At 38.9% G+C, this 20236-nt stretch overlaps 1 long non-coding RNA gene across 9 annotated transcripts in view; it reads left to right on the top strand.

Annotated features, from left to right (window-relative positions):
- The window catches only part of LOC147916162 (uncharacterized), a 331839-nt gene that overhangs the window by 16465 nt on the left and 295138 nt on the right, over window positions 1–20236 (top strand). For all 9 annotated transcript variants that reach the window (XR_015553454.1, XR_015553460.1, XR_015553455.1 and 6 more), the window contains one exon: window positions 15669–15717. This is a non-coding gene — a long non-coding RNA (uncharacterized LOC147916162). The remainder of the gene's footprint in view (window positions 1–15668; window positions 15718–20236) is intronic.

The raw sequence follows: 20236 nt of genomic DNA, 5'->3' as shown, positions 1-20236 counted from the left end.
TTCCAGTTTATTAGCTTTGCATACAAGAGTATGCAGTAATTGACTTTCTCTCATCACCACATCCTCCCCCAAACTTTACATTGTTAAAATATTTGTGCTTCACTGTGTTATTGTGAGGAAGACAAACATCCCTGGTTCCTTTAGTTAGTAGGGTTTTATGGTGAGGATGTATGGGAAAGTCTAGAAGCCTCTGTCTCTCAGCCAGCCTCGCAGGGAGCAGGGACTGTTGTCCCAGCTCAGCCCAGCTTACTCAACAGCAACCCCATAGTCTGCTCTTCAGAAAAGGGCAATTGTGCTCTCTCCTAGGCTCTACAGTTTGGTCTCAACTTCTCTGTCTGTGTCTTTCTTTCTTCCTGCTCTTTTCCTGACTGCCTCTGCCAGGGTCTCGCTGTCTTGCTCTGTCACTGTCTGCACATGACCAACAAAAAGAACAGTATAGGAGTGGTAACTGGGCATCCTCTCCTGGGAAACTTGGACAAGGCCCTTCCCCAAAAGATCTCTGGGTTTGGTTACTTGATAATGGGACTCAAAGAGGAGATTGGAGAGCTCTCTACCAAGTACTGGGCCATGGGGGTCCTGATGAGCAACTCTGCTAGGGTTCACATAATGACACCTCTGTGACTGACACAAGTGCCATTCCCCCGCTCCCCTCCCAGTGAGTCTGGAGATGAATCAGAGAGCCCCAACAATGTTTACTCAGAACTCTTTAGCTTTAAAAATACGCAGGAGTAGGAGTTAGGCTGAGGGGCCTCTGTTGCTAGGGGGTGCTGGAGTTCCTATGCCAAGGTCAGGGTTCAATGGAGAGGTGAGGGAGAATTGTACTTCTTGGGCCTTTCAGATGCTGGATCACAGGTGACTGTGATCCCCACAATCCTTTGTACCAGAATGAGGGGGAAACAGATAATACTCTCTGTTTTTAGTCTGAGGCCACCTCACTGAGACCCTTGCCCAGGCTTGGCTATGCATGATTACTTTTGGTCCCTACAAACCTCCATTCTTATGACCTCCACCACTGAATGTATTTTTGGTATAGATGTATTGTCTGTGTACTCAGGCTCACCTTCACCCCCAACCCCTGCCAGGAATTGCTTCAATTAGGGCCTTCTTAGTGGGGTACATGGAAGACCCTGAACCTACTTGACAATCAGTGCCTGGTGTCGTTATCTCCCAAAAACAATATCAGCTGCCTGGGGGAGAACAGGAAATAATGGCCCTCATTCCCAAGCTTAAGGAAGCCAAAGTGAAAATATTTCTTCATTTAATAGTCCTGTCTGGCCTGTGTGTAAGGCCTTGGGTAGCTGGAGAATCACCATTGAGGTGGCTCAGTACCATAGTGCTGCCGGACCTGACATTGTGACTGTCACAGAGGCTACTGCCCAAGCCAAGGGAACTTGGTATGTGGCAATTGATATCTCAAATGCTCTTTTCAGCATCACTCTCCATCTGGATCAATTTGCCTTTATTTGGAATGAGTTGTTTAATGTATTTCCACAAGGCACCTAAATTCCTTGCCTACCTGCAATGAACGGGTGTCCTGTGATCTGGAAAAAGTCCCACTCCCTGAGGGAGCACTGGCCTTTCACTATATTGGCCTCCTGGTGGGCCCAACCTCCAGTGCCTGGAGGGCACTGCCCAACAAGGACTGGACACCCTGTTGACCCACATATGCAACACAGCTGGGCCATTAACACAAAGTACAAGAACCTAGTACCCAAGTGAAATTCCTAGGGGCAATCTGGGAAGGAGTACAATATCTCATTCCAGAGAAGACAGTTGTGAAGCTTTTGGCAATAAAAAATAGGCCCAATGATTGGAGGGCCTATTTGGCTGCTGGAACTCTCACATACCTCATGGAAGATCTTGATCGCAACTTTCTAGATCATGTTGGGCCTCTTATCCAGTCCAGAGGATTCTGCTGGAACCTGACTGCAATTGTCACTTTTTAGGTGTTTACCCTAGCCATCCCAATATGTTCTACTGACTCTGTCACACTTTCCAGGCCCTGCAAGACTGCGTTTGTTTTCTTTTTGGGTTCCTTGAGCACACTGCATTTGATAATGGCTCTGGATTTTGGCCCAAGCTACACATCAGTGGGCCAAATCATGGGGCATATGGTGGGCTCTTCATGCTCCATAAAACTCCCAAGCTGCAGGGGTGATTGAGCAATTTTTTTGTTTTTTGTTTTTGGTGAGGAAGATTGTCCCTAACCCTAATCTGTGCCAATGTTCCTCTACTTTGTATATGGGACGCTGCCACAGCATGGCTTGATGAGCAGTGTGTATGTCCGTGCTGGGGATCCGAACCGGCAAACTCTGGTCCACTGAAGTGGAGTGCACGAACTTAACCACTACACTGCTGGGCTGGCCCCATGGTTGAGCATTTTAATGGATAATTAAAGGCAGGCTTAAGTGGCTGATGAATGGGGACAAGATAGTCCATGCCTGGGTTACATGTCTCAGGCAAGCAGTCTGGGGTCTCAATGTAGCAATTTCCAGAAGAGGTACTTCTCATCTGCATTGCATGTTTAACCAGGCCATTCACCCCCTTTCTTCAATTGTACGCCTATCTTTTAGAATTTGAAACGTCAGTCTCCATGGGGAACCCTACAAGGGCCTTCCACCTCCTTCAACTCTTTCTTGAACAAATCAAGATGGCTATTAAACAAGGGGTGGAAGGCAATAACCTCCTTCTTCATTTATTTCCCAGGTGCAGAGATTGTTTTTTTTTTCTACAAGTGATTCAAAAATAATGACCATCAATTTGAGGTCTTGAGTTCAATATTTTCTTTAAAATACCCTTGCTCTTTGCTTTGGGTAGCCCCATGGGATGGATATCAGTATTTAAAATATAAATTTTTACTGCACCACAAGAGAATCCAAGCCAGAAGATTTGAATTCAGCACCCTAGGGGTTGGATCAAGGGCACTATTCTTGCCCATGATACAGGACAGACTGCCCACATCACAGCTGATAGGGAGGAGTCACCCTAACTGGTAGGACGTGAACTCCTTAGGATCCAAGATATCCCAGATATAGTAGAGGGAGGGGATGGGCATGGATATCTAATCTCTCTTCTCTCTCTCACAGGGTAGCATGTGTGAATCCCGATTCACCAAATTCATTGATATGCCTGTCATAGGCAGTTGCCACTGTTCTGAATTTGATGAACTGTTGGATATGTCACTCACCACCTGATCTTACAGATAAACATCTGATTGCTGTGCTATTGAATCCCACAAATGGACGTTTCTCTAACTGTGGACCTTTCTAGTACCTTAAGTACCTAACATTATTAATCTAGATCTGATGCATTGCTGCACTTGGACTCTGACACTGCAGGGTGAAATGCATCCCTAAATGTCAACTCTCTCCTGTAAAAGTTGGGGGCAACTGGAATATTTGTAGAAGCTATTTTTGTGAGGAGCATCATAAGGCTATTTTGGCCATGATGATGGTGGCCTTCTCCTCCCCTACATTCATCTCCGTCATTACTCAGGGGAGTTGCCAGGTTGCATTACTGACTCTCTGCCCCTGTGTATGCTCTGGACAGTTATTCCCACTGTCTAAGTCATCCAATTAGAAAATGTTGTGCATAAGCTGTCCTTGGTTTTGCCAATTTTATTTATTGTTTCTCTATTCCCTATTTCATTTATTTCCACTATTATCTTTATTATTTCCTGCTTTGTGCTTTGAAAGTGGAATATTGAGGTCTCCAACTCTTATTGTTGAATTGTCTATTTTTTTCCCTTCAAGTCTGTCAATTTTTCATCATGTATTTTGGGATCTCTGTTGTTAGGCACATATATGTATATAATTGTGATGTTTTTCTGATGGATTGATCTTTTTATATCATTATAAAATATTCTTCTTTGCCTCAAGTAATGATTTTTTTCTTAAAATCTATTTTGTCTTCTATAAGTATAGCCATTTATTTTCTGTTTTGGTTACTGTCTGCATGGTTCAGCTTTCCCCATCCTTTTAATTTCAATATATTTCTGTCTTTAAATCTAAATCTCTTATAGACTGCATATAGTTGGATCATATATTTTTATCCATTGTCAATCTCTGCTTTGATTGGAGTGTTTAATCCATTTACATTTAATGTAATTACTGATAAGGTTTATACCAGCCATTTTGCCATTTGACTTTTTAATATGTCTATATCTTTGTTTCTCTATTCCTTCATTAATGCCTTCATTTGTGTTATATAGATATTTTCTATTGTATCATTTTAATTTCCTTATCATTTCTTCTATTATTCCCCCTGCATACAGGAATAACAATTAACATCTTAATTTGTATCAGTCTCATTCAGAGTAATACTAACAATTTCAATATTATACAAAAACTTTGACCCTATATAGCTTTATTTCTTCCCCACTTCTTTGTGCTATTATTGTCATAAAATTAATTCTCTACACATGACAAGTCCAGAAATATGGTTTTATAATTATTGCTTTATGCAGTTGTCTTTTAAATCAGGAGAAGAAAAGAACTGCAAATGAAAAATACATTTATACCATATTTTATATTTACCTATGTAGTTAACTTTACTAGTGTTCTTTATTTTTTTGCATAGATTCCAGTGTCTGTATAGTGCCCTTTTAATTCATCCTGAAGGACTTCCTATACTGTTTCTTATAGGGCTGTAAATTCTATCAGATTTTTTTAGTCTGGGAATGTCTTAATCTCTTCTTTGTTTTTGAAGGATTATTTTACTGGATATTGCATTCTTGGTTAGCAGTCTTTCAGCACTTCAAATGTGCGATCATACTGCTGCCTGGCCTCCATCATTTCTGATGCACAATCAGCTGTAAATCTTATTGATGATTCTGTGTATGTGATGAGTCACCACTCTTACTGCTTTGAAAGTTCTTTCTTTACCTTTTTTTTTTCAGGCAGAGAAGACTCTCTGCTTTTTTCTTTTTTTGTGAGGAAGACTAGCCCTGAGCTAACACCTGTTGCCCATCCTCCTCTTTTTTGCTGAGGATGATTGGCCCTGGGCTAACATCTGTGCCTATCTTCCTCTACTTTACGTGGGACACCTGCCACAGCGTGGCTTGATGAGTGGTGTGTAGGTCCATGCCCGGGATCCAAACCTGTGAACCCCAGGCCGCCAGAAGTGGAGTGCGTGAACTTAACCCCTATGCCACGAGGCCGGCTCCTCTCTCTTTGTCTTTTGAGAGTTTAATTTGATATATCTGGGTATGGATGTCTTGAGTTTATCCTACTTATAATTCATTAAAATATTTAAATGTGCAGGTTAATGTTTGTTATCAAATTTGGAAAGTTTTGAGCATTATTTCTTCAAATATTATTTTTGTCTCTTTTTTCTTTTCTCTTCTTTTGGGACTCCTGTTATGCATATGTTGATATGATTGTTGGTGTCTGAGGTTCTTTTCATTACAGTCGTGTGCTGCATAACAATGTTTTGGTCAATGATGGAGTGCATATATGACAGTGGTCCCATAAGATTATAATGGAGCTGAAAGATTCCTATCCTCTAGTGACATTGTAGCTATCATAACACCAGAGCACAATGCATTACTCACGTGTTTGTGGTGATGCTGGTGTAAACAAACCTACTGCATTGCCAGTCATATAAAAGTATATAGCACATACAATTATGTACAGTACACAATACTTGATAGTGATAATAAATGACTATGCTACTGGTTTATATATTTACTATACTTTTATTGTTATTTTAGAGTGTACTCTTTCTACTTATGAGGAAAATTTTACTGTAAAACAGTATACTGTGTTACACCGGCAGCAGCCTCATACATCTTGTGTTTACTGTGTTTATTGCATCATTTTCTCTTGTGCTTGACTTAATCTCATGTTGTTTTATTCATCATGTCCCCTAAGTGTACAAAATCCTCCACTGCTAATATTGCCAGTAAAAGGCCACATTGAGTGATTGAAACAAAATTAAAAATGATTAAGGACTACGAAGGTGGAAAATCAGTGATGGTTATTGCTCTCCAGTCAGACATGTCCCATTCCACCGTAGCTATCATCCTGAAGAATTCTCACAATGATGAAATTGCCTAATGATGCATTTCTCAGAACCTATCCCCATCGTTAAGTGACACATGTCTGTATTCTTCATTTTTAAAACTTCTGCTCCTCATACTGGATAATCAATTGGCTTATCTTGAAGTTCATCGATTCTTTCTTCTGCCAGCTCAAATTCACTGTTGAGCTTCTCTAGTGAATTTATTAATTCAATTATTGTACTTTTCAATTTCAGAATTTATTTTTGGTTCCTTAATAATTTATATCTTTTGGTTGTTATCTTTATTAAGTGAGATATTATTTTTCACTCTTTCATTTAATTCTTTAGACATAATTTTCTTCCTTTCCTTCTATAATAATTGATTTAAGTCTTTGATTTCAAGTCTTTGTTTGGTAAGTCTAAAATCTGAGCTTCCTATGGGATGGTTTTTATTGACTACTTTTTCCTGTGTATGGGTATACTTTCCTGTTTTTTGCATGTCTCAAAATTTTTTGTTGTTGTTGAAATCTAGACATTTAAAATAATGTAATGAGGCAACTCTGCAGCTCACATCCCCCTTTTAAGGTTTGTTGTTATTGCTATTTATTGTTGTAGTTGTTATTGCTCCTTGTTTGTTTGTTTAGTGCCTTTCCTGAACAAGTTCTGTAAAGCTTTTGTCATATGTGGCCACTGAAGTATCTGCTTAGTTAGCTTTGTGGTCAGTTAATGATAGGACAGAGATATCCTTAAATGCCTTGAACCAGTCCATTTCCCAGCCTTTGTTGAAGGGCTCTGGCTGGAAGTTGGGGCATGTCTTCAATGTTCTAGTAGTTTACAACTCAGCCTTAGCTTTTATTTTCTGCTTGTGCAGAGATTTGAAGTCAGCCTGAGGTGAGAGATTAGGGCCTTTTCAGATATTTCCTGGTCATGTCCATAGCCCTGTTGTTCTCTATTCTTTTATGTGATGGTCAGTCAGATGCAGCCATAAGAGGGGACATGGGAGAGTCTCAGGAAAACAAAATTTATTGTACTAACAGGTTCTATAAACAGGAGGCATGGCACACCACACAGGGCCATATGAGGAACACCAGGTTTTGGTCAGGAGACAGAAGATAGAAGCAAGAGGAAAGTCTAGTCCAGAGCTTTTATTGGGATTTCCTCAGGAAAGGCAAAACAGGGCAGGATAAACAGGTTAGGATTGACTAGGTTGAATAATTCCAGTGGACTTTGGGCTATAGAGATGGTCTCTAGCTGCCAATACCTGGCACTGGGATGATTAAGGCAGAGGAATATTGCCTCCTGAGATGCACAGACCAGATGGAGGATGTATGGCTCTCTGGTTGCATATCAAAGGTGTGGTCTTCCCTGCATCCTTTGCTATCTCTGAGAACTGGCTAGTCACAGGAGGTGCAGTCTCTCTCCAGCCAAAAAGATTCTTAAGATGTCAAGACATCATAATACACAGAAAATAAAAAACATAAACAATACTTCTACATATTTGTGTGGCCTTCTTAATTCTCAGAAAATGTTGGAGCTTTTCTACAGCTATCACATTTCCTAGCTTTTCCTTTCAATTATTTCGGTCAGCTTCTTGTTTGCCTTGACTGTTATCCTTACCTTAGTCAGCTATGATGGTTAACAGTTGCTGCTGATTGTTGTAAATAAATGCCCTGGGGAAAGCCTGTTTACAGTGAACGAGCTTTGAGTTATGTTAAATAAAGATGAGTCCTGCAAGTGAGAGCTCCTAGGGAGCTACTAGATAGGTCAAATAATGACAAATTTCTGGGAATGGGGCTTTTTTAGAAGCTCCAAACTCATTCTTCCCTCTCCAATGGCTGCGAGGTTTATGGTTTTCCCCTTGTGAGGCTGTTGGTTTTCATGGTTACTGTGAGACTGGGGAGAGAAGAATGGAACTAGGATGACTTAAAATGCTGTAAAGCTTGCTGTTCTTCCTGATATTCAGTATTTTTTCTTGAATAAATTCTCCTCATATTGTTGCAAGCTTTCAGTTAATTTCCAGAGTTCTAAAAATGTTGATTTTTAAAATTTTTGATACTCTTACTGCTTTATGGATTTTTTGAGATCCTTACTCTGCCATTCTGGAAGTGCTCTTCCTCAGACTTTTTTTAATAGTCTGAATGTGTTCTTTTTAGAGCCATCAGATCTTTCAGATAATGAAATTCATATAGGTAAAGCAAGATGGCTTTTTGTTGTTGTTTACATACTGTTGAATAGACCATTTCCAAGGATTTTACTCTGAACACTATGATAATATACGTTGAGTTTGAGATGTTAAACTGGACCTACCTTTGGCAAATTCACAAAGTAATAGGCATGAGGTGATTTTCTGTATTTCACTGCAACATGTCTAGCATCTCTTCAAGAAGACAAATTCTTAAAGATGGAGCATCTTTGCTCCTAAAGATGAAAAATAGCCTGCCTCATAGAGCAATTCACTCTGATTCTTCAGTGGGAAGTGGAACCCCCTTCTAACACAGCCTTCCTCCATTTTTTCTTCCTAGGTAGCATGTGTTTTACCAGCCTTCCAGAGATAATTTATTAGTTTTCCAACTCAAATGAGGGACTCAAACAGTGAATATATCAAGTAAGGTGGATAAAAAGGTGGGAGGCGCCAAGGAAAGTAAGAGGGGCAAAAAATATTGAGATAATTTAGATTTCTATGATGTCTCTTAAGTCATACTCTGTAAATCATTACTTATTCCACTATGTTTAAGGCTAGGCCTATATAAAATCTCTTTTTCTTAACCTAAGGTATAACTTGGTCTTTCCAAATAGAAAAGTAGAAATGCTTTTTTTGTGTGTGTGTGAGGAAGATCAGCCCTGAGCTAACATCTGATGCCAATCCTCCTCTTATTTTCTGAGGAAGATTGGCCCTGAGCTAACATCCGTGCCCATCTTCCTCTACTCTATATGGGACGCCGCCACAGCATGGCTCGGCAAGCAGTGTGTCCCTACGCGCCGGGATCCGAACCAGCAAACCCCTGGCCGCCACAGCAGAGCGTGCGCACTTAGCCACTTGTTCCACTGGGCCGGGCCCTAGAAATACTTTTAAAAATGAATCAAAAATTCAAATTATTGCATTAGCTGAATTCAAATTAAAAATTCTCTATCAAGTCACATCATGGAATTGCCAATGAAAGCAGCAGGAAGTGCCAAGCTGTTTGAGAGGATCTCAGGCATATTTGGACGCTTGGCGTTGGTATTTGTTTCTAATCACTCTAGGAAGTGGTGTGGTGTAAAATAAATCTGAGAAGAAATGTGCCAGAACAGCCAAGGGAGCTTCTGGGAACAATCAAAGCAGGCTGAGCCGCATGGTTCCTGATATACCTTCAGGACACTCTGTACTGCTTCTCTAAGCCATCATTTCACAAAAGAGGGGGCCTGCTTTCTTCCACATCAGATTTTATCTTAGTTTGGATCCACAGATTATCTCCACCAGTGTTTAAAATACCTCATGTGCAATGCCTGCAAGGGAGTGATTATCACTGGGTTATCCTGTATCTGTGCAGTGTCAAAGGGAAATTTCTCTAATTTTGGTATAAGTTCCAAGGCTTGGGTTTGATGAAGGACATATAGTCAATGATTTGAAGGATAAGAAAAGACCATTTACTGATATACTAGTCATAAAGCTATTCGTCCTTTAATTGTTCCCTGAAAAGATGCCTTGAAGATAAAACAAATGCTTTAAAGTTGGTTTTAGAAGTGTTATGATATCAAGTAGATTATTTTAATTTACTTAATAGTATGACTCAAAGTTGCATAGTTTTTTTCCTTTTGTCCACAAAATCCACTTTTTAAAAATTATAATTGTCTTGATATCTGTATACTGGTAATGTCTGCTGGGTGGCAGAATGAAATGAGTCTGGGTCGTACTTGGTTCAAAATATCATTCTACCTCTTCTTTCCTATGACTCCTTGAACAAATCACTTACCCTTCTGAGCCTCAATTTTTTTCTTGTAATGTGGCTGTTTTAAGGACTAAATTATATTAAATGAAATCATTTGTCACAGTGTTAGCTTAGTTCTAATACACAATGGGAACTTGATAAAAGTTATTTTAAATCTGAATTTAATCTCTATCGCTCCTCCCTCCTCACCTCCATGGATCATCCAAATGACAAGTGGAAATCTTTTTCTAAATTGCCTTTGTAATCACAACATTACTAAATGGGCTTATTTACCGCCAATTGTTATCTTTAGGAAGCATACTTCTTCCTCCAGCCTTTTAGCAAAGTAAGAAGAGTAGAAGTAAGCATATATCCAATATACACTAAGTTTTGGGAGTTAGGAAGACAAATATTTATTGGTATCTAACTTGTATTGTTGGCAAGTGCCTGGATTATGGTAGATTATTCCATAGTCTGTTACCCAGTGCCAGGCTCCTTGCACATTGCTGATGGTGGAGGAACCTCCTTTCCACAGCCTCTGTCTTTCCATATGGAAGGAATTCCATGAGAGTAAAACTGGTGTTTTATCCCACTCTCTGGTCATATATCCCTGGTGTTTTATCTCACCCTCTCCCTCAGTGCTCCCAAGGTGATTAGTGAATTTAGAAAGAGGAATTTTGCATGTGTAGCCTAATTCTTTCCTTTTCTCTGGATTTGCCTGCAAAGAGCAGACATTCTGTTATGATCTTCCATTCCAGGCTCTGCCCCATTTGGGGAGGTCTCAGCCTTCAGCACTGCCTGTGACTGGGTGGTAACTCTGTTTAATTTAGGGATCCAGTATTAGGAAGCTCATGATTACTGAATACCTAAGCCACATCCCCAATCTATTAGTAATAAAATTGATATTTTGTTTTTCTCCTGCCTAGGTCCTGTTTCTATCTCTCAATCCTTTCTGAAGTTGGGAGGGGAAAAGATGATTTCATTTATTAACTTTCTAAAAGTCCAATATGCTTTTAACCCACATATCTGCTGATGTGCTAGCCTTTATCTGCATAGTAGCAGGATCTCAGTCTATCACTCTTACTGTATCCCCCAGTTATTTCCATATATTTCCAAGATGGTGCCTCAAAATGTCCACACTCTAGATGTAGTTGTCACTTGGTGACCAGTCTTTGTATTCTTATGTTCTAGCTCCTAAGTATATAGAATTACTGCCTGAGAATGCTCGTTATTGCCACTTCAAATCATGGGAGCACTAGTTTACTCCAAGAAAAATATCTCCAGATGCTCCTCAAGCTACAGCCCTTGAGCTGCCAAAGTGTTGTAGGGTTCTGGGCAGTAGTGGGAAGAACGGCCTCTTCCTTAATTCTATGCCTCAACTTTTTAAAAATTGCAGTCCCAGAGAACCTCTTCTTGGGTTCAGTATCTTACAGAATCTTTCATGCAAAAGAATTTAACCATTTTTGGACCCCACCCCATTAGTCATATGCGCTTAAACATAGAACAAAAGTTCTATTGGGAACAGATATCATAGCATCCCTGCCGTCCTTCTCCTCTCTTAGTATTAGACTCCAACCACAAACTCCCTTCTCCTGTTCTACATACACAGAAAGTCCTATGTATGTACCTTACTGAAAATGGATACCTGGGGTGTGGGTGTTGGAGTGAGAGTTGATGGATGCTGGCCTAGTGATGTAACATATAGCTTCCATTTTTGCCTGTGTTAAACCTAGATTATGTACTTTTTGTTGTTATTTCTTTTGTGTTCCTCTAAACACTACTGGATATTTACTACTATTATAGAAGAGAGGTATCACTACAACCTGATACATATTTTTATTCATGGATACAAAGAAACATAATATGTCAGTAATTTGATTTTCTGTATTTATCATTTCTTAGCCAAGTGCATTTCCATAAAAATTATCCTATGAAAATGATAATATTCATTTCATTAAGAGATCGCTGATTAGAGAGCCACAAAACTCATTCCTGCTCTCCTAGGTGCAGGTGTTTGCAGGCAGCTCAAGCCACAGATGTGTGATCCAAAAAGAATCAGAGATCTAAAATTGCCTCTTCTTTTCCCTTTGGATGACTTCCTTTAATTCATAAAATTGGTCTCTTGTGCGTCTGAGAACTTGTTTTAAGGTGGAGTGTGTATGCACACGGGAGTTAAGAGTGAGACACATGAGCAGAGCAATGAAAAGATAGTGTGACACAAAAGTCTGGAAATAGTTTCTAACCCTTGAGTTTCTCATTGCTACAAAAAATAACTAAAATGGCCATTACAAATTAACCCTACCTCAACCCTCAGCTGCATATGAATAAAATAATTTTCAAGTAAAATGAATAACATGAGAGAAAAATCTCATCCTAAAGTATGCCCACATTTTCCAATGGTTTTTTTTTTTTTTTTGAGGAAGATCAGCCCTGAGCTAACATCTGTTGCCAATCTTCCTCATTTTGCTGAGGAAGATCGGCCCTGGGCTTATATCTGTGCCCATCTTCCTCTACTTTATATGGAACGTCGCCACAGTATGGCTTGACAAGCGGTGCTTTGGTGCGCACCAGGATCTGAACCTGCAAACCCAGAGCCGCCAGAGTGGAGTGCGTGCACTTAACCGCTGCACCGCCAGGCCGACCCCTTCTAATACATTTTAAAGTGGCAACTAAAAGTATTCTTTTGCAATTGCTTCCATATTTTACATTGAAAATATGATGGAAAACAGAATTACTAGAAATAAAAAATACAGAAATATGTTCTTCACCATGGATATAGATGCAACTTGACGCGTGTAACATTTATTTAGCCTTCTCCCAGTTTTGGCGGGCCTTGAATTTCGGTAGGGACAGTGAAAAGCACATAGAAATAGAAGTCAGAATATCTCCAGTATTGGAGAGGGAGGAAAGGCAAACCCCAGTTGATAAATAGGGTTTTGAGGTGCTTCTCCCATAAAGTGGCATAAACCAAGTTAGAAATATATCAATGCACCATTGGTTTTATTACAGCTGATGATTAAACTAGTAAATATTAAGTCCCTATAATGAGCAAGTTATTCTGCTGAGCACTATGGCAGATACAAAAATGTTAAAAGACAATCAATGTCTGTAAGAAGATCACAATCTAGAACAGTCATGTATGAACCATTGAACAAAGATATACATGTAAGTTGTATTCTAAATAGTATAGATGTATAAGAGTTATTTCAAAGTAGCACATTAGAAATGAGAAATAAATAGTAAAAATAACAAATGCTTAAGAGGAGATGTAAGGAAGAAAGACACTGCTGCCTTCTGGAGTGAGTTAAGATAATTCTAATAAGAGCCCACATTATTCAGTACTTACTCTGTGCCCCGCGATGTTCTAAGGACTTTACATGTATTAAATCATTTTATCCATGTGATAACTGTAGGTGATGGAAGCAGTTATTGTCATTCCATTTTGCACATGAGGAAATTGATGCCAGAGAGCTGGAATGACTTGCCTAATGCAGTGGAGGAGATGAAATCCGAACTTTGCTGCCTAGCTCCAGATGCCGTGTCCTTGCTTATCGCTCAAGACTCTGTATGCGGGATTTTGGTTGCTGACCCTTCAAATTCATGTGACCTGGATACATACAAGCAGTTTGCTTCTAAAACAACTATGAATGTGAAATGCATAGGACAAATCATACGTTATCTAAATTGGTTTTAAATACACATTTCTTTTAAAATCAATGGCCAGCTAGGGTCGTTTGGCCATTTATGACTATTGCCCCATTCCTTTTCCCTTTACTATAGTTAAGAGCTTTTGGGGGAAAAAAATGCTTGGGTAATCTCTTGGGTTAGATGGTGAGACCTTAAGAACATCTCAGCAACAAAAGATAATCACTAAATTGCTAAACTTGAGACAAGAAAGAATTTTGGTTTTCCTGAGAAGGAGGGGGAAGAAAATGAGGTCAGTGAGAAGAAGAGCATTTAGCAGGAAGATGAGGGGTTGGGAGACTAGATGAGGCACAGGCTAGAGAAAGGACCAAGAAAGCATCCCCAAATCCCATTCTTGTCAGAGAAATTTTGAGACAAAAGCATATCTAAAAGATGAATCTTAAAATTTGAGCTATGCCACATTCTTCTAATCTTCTGAAACCTTTAATAAAATCTCCATTTGCTCATAATAATCAGTGTGAGTATGATATATACAAAAGGTAATATTTGTTTTAATTTTTTGGAAACCAGTAAAAGTTATGAGTTCACAATTTGGTTGACACAGTGAACACTGAGAAAGCACGTGTGGGAGTAGATGATGAAGTCAGAAGGGAATCATGGGAATGTTTAACGCTCCCACAAGCCGTGGGAATGGTTAACGCTCCCACAAGCCGTGGGAATTGTGAGTTCAAGTCTCATTCAGACCTAATAGGGCAGGAAACTCACTGGTAACATCAGCTGACACAGTTGGCACAGTTACAAGAGATTATCAGCGTAAATTGGTTAATGATTTTATTTTCAGTTACAATCAATTTTCAGATCATGAGTTTTCCCACTTTGCTTGATAATAGTGTAATTTTCCTTGCCAGCTTCTCTCAAATTGCCATGTCCTTCAGCAGTCTTACTGTTACACTCAAATTCTATTTAAAAGTTTTTTTACTTGATGATAGTAGAGGTATTATTTATTTATTAGTTACAAGCAGCTTTTTTTTTTCACTATGACTGCAAACGTGGTGTTTTAATCCCAGATTTTTTTTTAAAGCACAAGTCAGAACCTCTGCTTTAGTGTTAGTCAATACTAATGGGAAAGTGGTTCCCATTTTTTAGTGAATTTCTTAGAGGTTGAAATGATCAATTCTATGTCTTAGTTTTCCTTTCTCTATCAAAAAATTTCTCTCACACTTCTAGTCAGAATTGCTAAGTATCTTTTCAGGCTCCGTAAGCATCCTTTCAAATCATGTATCTTCTTTTATCATCTCACCCGAGAGAAGGGAGTTCTAAGCAGCGTCAGCTCTTTCCTGTATTCAGAGCAGTTGTGGTCAAGAGGAGAAGGCTTTGTGCTGGGATCAGGGGCTCAGGTGCAGGTTCCGGCTTCAGTTTCTGTGTCTACAAAATCGTGGTCTGAACACCTGTTCTGGTGAGGATTAAACAAAATAAAGTGGGGTAACATTTTGCAAACTGTAAGTGGCCATAGAAATTTTAGGAATTATTTTAAAAGAAAAAGATAAAAATATTTTAGTCAAACATTTTCTGGATTGAGCAAAATAACCTCTTTTCCCTCTTAAACATTTTGTCATTGGAAAATGAATATTGGGGGAAATCTTAGCTCCTTGGCAAATGAATTGACTTGGGGTGCAGTCTTTCACCCTTCTTTGCCACTTTTGAGAAGGATTGGACTATTTGAATTTCTACTGATGACTTAAAAAATAGAGTTGCAAAGAGGGGTGATGTGGAATTTTGAGAGTGTGAAGAAGTACAACAGAAGGTAACTGACGTTTGTTTAAGTTAACGGCTTATTCTTTGCGCGATAAGATGTAGATAAAATGTGATTTTATTTAAGTGAATATGAATGTATTTATTTGGAAAAATTATGCTTATTTATAATTATTATTATTAAATTGAATTATAAGAATTTATCTGACAGGAAATATGCATCTTTCTGGAAATTGGATGTTAATAGCCATTGTTAATCATAGAAATATTAGTGCATATGATATAATTAATCTGATTTATATATCCACACAATTCTTTGCAGTTTACAGAATTTTAAAAATAAATCTTTCTTTCCACATTTAGGAATCTTCTGACATGCTCAACTGCTCTGTGAAATCTACTATAACATGCTGTAAGTAAAGTGATTTCCTACCTTTTTTGGGAGAATGTTTTGTTCCGCATTTGCTGAATACATGTATCATCATGCTTTCCAGTTTTAGACGTAATGGGTAAATGTCCCATACTGTTAAAGTAAATACACAAACAACTCTCAATTGTTCATGCCCATGAGAAGAAGTAATATGGAAACGGTGGCAAGTGCAGGTTTACTAGATAGGATGAATCAATTTGTTCTCTTTCTTCGTGAAAGGTTTCTAATTGGAGGCACGATTTCAAGAGATGCTTCTATAGCCACTTTTAAAACTTTTAAAATAAATTAACAAAAGTAGATGTAACGATTATGTGAATAAATAGTCAGTAGTTTGGGGTATGAATAGTGTACTTATCACATTGCAAGATGTATAGAAAAACTGTTTCTAACTATTGAATTTGCAATTAAGGAATAAAAAGGTTGAAGAGAGATGGTAGAATCTGGTAGGATACATTTGTGATTTAAGTCAAGTTTTCTCTGTCTTTTTAATTTTTTCTCTTTTAGAGATGTGAAAACAAGGTTTCTTCTCTCTTGGCATAAAAGTGAAAATGTTTAGACATATGGGTCACAAAAGCCATTTATGCTCAAAACATTTCCTCAAAGTCATGATCAAAATATCTCTGGCATTATGAGGTCCTGGAAAAACTCAGAGTGTACTCTGGATTAGGCCTGGGATGGTGTCCCAGTGGCCCTGTCATCCTTCCCTCCACCTGGCTGAGGCACACTCTCTGTACAGCATGTGCAGTACTATTTGGCTTCTGCTTCATTACTAACAAGAGTCAGTTGCACATGTGGGCTGGACGCAGGGGGCCTGGGCCCACAGAACACTGTCTGAGTGGAGTTTTCCACTCAGTGTTTGGTTTGGCCTGGTCCATGTGATGTCTTGCCAGACCTGCAAACTCCCGTCAGAAGTCACTCATCCCTGAATGGGAAATATTCCTCATCCTGTTGTCAGAGAACACTAATCTTTCACTATAAACCTGGTGGGATGTCTGTTGGCCAGAACAAAGTATCAAGAAGCCAGATTTTTCCCTGTGAAGAACGTGTCTACAGTGGATGGCACTTGTACTAGTAAAAATACTTAGGGTTGTGGTGTTGGCCAGGTTTATCCACTTAAAAAGTGAGAAACTTATAAATGTAGCACTGAAAAGCTCTCTACTTAAAAATAATGGAGGCAATGACTATTCCAGTTCGGCAGCCAAAGTAAAACATAAGGTAAGGTACAGGATGTTATCTTAGAAACAGAATTTTGTGTTTATGTCTACAGCCTTAGAGAGTTAACAAAATGTTCTTCTATAAAGTGAGCAGGGCACATGGGCACACACAGCTGTGCCAAGGATGTGGTGATCTTGGCACAGTCATCAGGGCCTGACTCTCCATTTAGCCTTCTCTTGCACCTGTGAGGATGGATTGGATTTTACATTTCATTTCTGTGCCCAGATCTTCCATTCTTTTGATGCACTGTGTGTATGGCAAGTGAAGCTCACAACCTAAATCAATAGATATCTGTTTCCTTTTATCTAGCATTGTACTGGGCCTGTAACTTATTATTGCTTAAAGTAAGTTCACAGAGCATATGTATACAGCTCAATAAATTTTCACAGAGTGAACACATTCATCTTACAACTACCCATGTCCAGAATGGAATAACTATTGATACCCCAGAAACCCCTCTTGTGCCCCTCACAGTTACTACCCATTCCTCCTCTCCATAAATAAGATCCATTCAGACTTTTGAAGTTTATATAAATGGAATCATATGGTATGATGATTTCTTTTGATCTGGTTTTATTCAAAATTTAGTTTCTGGGATGCATCTGTTTTATTGTAAATATCAATAGTTTGTCATTTTTTTTTTATCACAGATAGCTTTCTATTGTATATATATAGCAACATTATTGATCCATTCTGCTCTAAAGGGCTATTTGGATTGTCCCCAGTTTTGAGCTATTATAACTAATAGCTGCTGTGATCATGGGTGTATAGCTTTTTAATGAACATTTATATGCATTTCTGTTAGGTACCAAGCTAAAAGTCATAAGATATGTGTTTTTCAGGTATTACTGAAAAGTTTTCCAAAGTGGTTGTATTACTTTGTGCTGATCAGCAATATATGAGAATTCCAGTTTCTCTAGGTCCTTACTAACACTATTGTCAATCTTCCCAATTTTAGCCATTCATAGTTGTGAATGGTATATTGTTGTATTTCCCTATTGACTAATGTGGTTTATACTTTTTTACATGTTTACTAGTCATTTGTATGTGCCCCCATCTCCTTTTTAATGATTTTTCAAGTTTTCTATGGGTTTGTCTTTTTCTTATTGATTTATAGGTATTCCAAAATATTTGGAATCAAATATTTTGTTAATTATAATCCCACTCTGTGCATTTCTACTGTCATAACTGTATCTTTTGATGAAGAGATGATTAGTTGTATTTGTGTGTGTGCATCTGGTTTAAGAAATCCTTGCCTGTTCCAAGGTCATAAATATATTCTTCTATACTATCTTCTAGAAGCTTTACTCTCTTATCTTTTATATTTATACCTATAGACCACCTAGAATTGATTTTTGAACGTGAAATGAGGTAGGTGTCAAGGTGAATTTTTTTTCCATATGGAAACCAATTGATTCAAAACCATATATTGAAATGAACATCCTTTCTTCCACTGTTTTTCAGCATACCTTGTCATAAATCAAGTGTCCATATATGCATTTTTGAACTCTGTATTCTATTCCATTGGTCTATTTGTCTATCTTTTTTTGCCATTACTACATTCTCTTAATTACTGTGGCTTTATAATTTATGATGTCCTGAATTGTAGTTCTCCAAATTTGTTCTTCTTCATTTTGAGGGAACTGTTTTCGTCCTTTTGAATTTTCATATAAAGGTTAGAATCTGCTTGTCAATTTTCACAAATAAAACTTGCTGAGATATTTGTTGAGTTTACATTACATTTATAGATCCAGTTGGAAAGAATGGACATCTATTGAAAATTGACTCTGAACCCATTAACGTGAATTGTTCTCCACTTATTTAATCTTCCTTACTTTATTTTAATGATACTTTTTAATTTTCTGCAGAGTCACATGTCTTCTGTTAGAATTATTCCTAGGTATTTGGAGTTTTTTGATGATTCTCATAGATTGGGTCTTTCAGAAGCATGTGAGAAACAGTCTGGTGTACAGGCTGTTTATAAGGGATCAACACCTGTGGAAGGGAGGAAAAGGAAGAAGGATTGGGCAGAGAAAGAAATCAAACTGCAGTGCAAGCCTGACATAGCCTTGGCCAACCCCACAGGTGCTCGGGAGCCAATATTGCCTATCACAGATGTCTCTCAGTGGGCAGAAATGGTCAGGCCTTTATACTTTTGCAGCCATCAGTCATTGGGTGTGGACTGCCCAGAAAGGTATACCCTTGTGTGGAGTCGCTCTTTGCAGTTGAGGCAAGCTTTGAAGGAGCTCACAAAACTTCAAAAAGCTGGAGCAATACATCCTTCTTTGGAGTGGGATCTGGGTGGTGCATCTCTATGTCCATCTCAGTCTACCCCCTGTTGTGTGTCTGTCACAGACTGCCTCTTACGCTGCTCAAATCTGCTTCTTCATATACATTTCGGCAGCAGCTCTTCCAGGACTCTGGTGTACCTGTCCTCCCGGGGAAACTTAGAAGAGGAAGGTTGGTAGGAAGATCTATAGCCCCCATCACTGCAGATTGTGTTGGGCTGCAGCTGATGTTCATTGTCTCTCTCTTCTGCTATCCATTCTAGATCTCCCTCGATATCAGTACTACCTCAACTCATCTTAATGACTTACCCTGAGGAGTTGGAGCTCCTAGTCTCCAGGCTCTTGTCAAGCCGAGGTTGTTATACTTGTCACAATTGGGCAAGAGAATACTCGAGGTACCCACAAGTGCCCAACATTGCCACTGCTGTAAAATAGCAGCACTACCTCTTTCTGGTGATCAGGGCCAATTATTCCTGTCAAGATGATGACTCTTCTTGCCTGCTTAGTCCCTGGTAGTACTATAATTTGGAGTTGAAAGGGACTATTGTTTTGTTCTGTGGCAAAAGTGTGCTCTTGTTAGTGATCAGAACCTCTAACCCTGCAGAGCTCAGAGTTGTGGAGATGGGAATTCCAGAGTCCTCCAGTGGGTCATGGGGAGTGATGATAAGCAGGCCATCACATGCTTTGGTTCCCATACTCATGTGTTCTTCCTATTAAGAGCACATTATCATATAAAGTTTTTTAGTTCAATATATATACTGCTTCACAGAGGATGGAATTCTATCCTCATAGAGGATTGCCTTTAAACTGGCACATCAGTTGTGACATTTAGCAACAATAGCAGCTTTCCTGGTGGTATGATCTGTAATCCTACCTGTGGATCCTTCCTATGTATTGTCATTGCCCACTTTTGTCCCTCCTTTGCCGTAGAAATGGGTCTTCTGGTCTGATACAATATTATGTGGGTCCCATGCTAGTGGAGTAAACATAGATAGTGG

The sequence above is a fragment of the Ceratotherium simum genome, chromosome 10 (assembly GCF_057802395.1).
Source record: "Ceratotherium simum simum isolate JZ-2026a chromosome 10, ASM5780239v1, whole genome shotgun sequence".
NCBI classification, from domain to species: domain Eukaryota; kingdom Metazoa; phylum Chordata; class Mammalia; order Perissodactyla; family Rhinocerotidae; genus Ceratotherium; species Ceratotherium simum.
This window is presented reverse-complemented; position numbering and strand designations above follow the sequence as displayed.